This window comes from Echinops telfairi, unplaced genomic scaffold, assembly GCF_000313985.2.
Source record: "Echinops telfairi isolate 266 unplaced genomic scaffold, ASM31398v2 ScPeMD7_30;HRSCAF=105, whole genome shotgun sequence".
Classification (NCBI taxonomy): domain Eukaryota; kingdom Metazoa; phylum Chordata; class Mammalia; order Afrosoricida; family Tenrecidae; genus Echinops; species Echinops telfairi.
Genome location: NW_022103927.1, coordinates 2,710,492 through 2,712,346, shown reverse-complemented (window position 1 = coordinate 2,712,346; position 1,855 = coordinate 2,710,492).

The following is a 1,855-nucleotide window of genomic DNA, read 5'->3' as shown; positions in this document are numbered from 1 at the left end:
TGTATGTGGTCAGAAATATTTCATAAACTCTGATGCCTCAGTGAATTATGTCCAGCCGTGTTCTTTAGCCCTCCAGAGAAGGAAACGCACCCATAGCACAGTCATTGTGGGTTACCTGTAGGCTAGAGACACGCCAAAATAGAAAGGAGAACCTCATGGGAAGAAGGAGTTTGATGGAATAAAAGTTGTACCTGGAGCTGCGAGTTGTCTCCCCAAGGTCAAATTGGCACAAGTTTGCCTTTCGTTTTTCTCTGAGATCCAGAGAAGTAAATTTCTGAAGGTGAGTAAGACAAAAGACTACTTCATTAATGAGGCACATGGGAATTTATCTGCTGAAGCCACAGGATTTTAAATACTTCAACTATCCCAACCCATGTAATTGACAATTTCAGGTGGTGAAAACTCAATTTTATCTTCCAGAGGCCTCACGAGTACTTATATCCTCATGCCCTTTCTGCAGGCACAACTTCTAACTTTAGCAGCAGTGCGAGGAAGACACAGCACTGTTGAACAGAGACTCTTCCCTGAAAATACCTGGATGACCTGTAGCAGCCTCACAGGTGCTGGGGACGGGGTATGAGTGAGGAGCCTCACTATGATAGCCAAGGGATATCAACTGGACTAATATATAAAGCAATTTTAATGATATAAAGTCCTGCTAAGTTAAAGTCCCAGGTTCTGGAGGATGAGTCTTTTTACACTAAATGCGTTCTTTCTTCTCGGTGTTGGCTCATTCATCCAACTTCTTTCTTTTTTAAAACTTTTAAAACCAGTTTTATTGGCATTTCATCCACATGCTATACAATGCCATAATTCATTCAAAACAAGAAGAGCTGTCAAAGTGTCACCATATTCAATTCTAGAATGTTTTCTTCTTCCCTGTAGTCATTGTTATAACTGTAGCTTTCTTTCTAATTGTGGCAAAAATATGCACAACAAAACATTCTCCAATTCCAAAACTTGTACTTGTACAAATCGGTGTCGTTGATTATTCTCTTCACGTTGCACAGCCAACGTCTTTCTCTCAACAGCTCTTATCCTTGTTTCACCACATCTCTGTCTCCCACGTTGTTAGAAGGCTCTATGGAACCTCACTCAACTATTGTGCTCATCCAGCAACTCACGAAATATTTATTTAGCACAAAATTATACTCCGGAAACAAAGAAATGGGTAGACATTGCTCCTTCTCTCCGGAATCACACAGTTTTCATAGGGTAACAGGCATTTAAAGAAAAGAATAAATAAGTAAATGCCCTATTCTAAGATTGGTCCACAATGCTGGTGAAGTGGGTCATATCACTGGCCTCTTCTGGGGTTTAGTGAAGACTTCACAGAGAATCTCATAATCATATTGATCCTCGAAGGAGGTGGCAACAGGGGAACAATATTGGGATTATTATTAAAACTGTCATTTATGCTTAGGAAATGACATGAAATAGTTCATATCTGATGATGATTAAAGGCAAGGAATGAAAAGTGGTGAATAGGTGTGGCCAAGTGGGCAGCAGTGAGATAACAAAAACCTTGTATTTACCACAGGATTGACAATTCTGAATTTTGTGGTGAGTCGGTACAGAGATTATGGCAGAGGGTATGTGCAGTCAGGCTTGCCCTGTGGAGAAATCGTCCTGGTCAATGAAAGCAACCAAGTCTTGCTGCTGTCAAATCCATCCAGAGAGAAAAGATAGAAATAGTACAGTAGAAGTGAGGGTTACGTCATGGTTGCAATAGAATTCACCCTGAAATCCAGTGAGTAGTGGGAGGCACACTCGACAATTTAAATTAGTTATTTTATTTAATTCCTTCACTCCTCTCTGAACTGTCGCCACAATTTTAATTTAAGGGATGATGAAG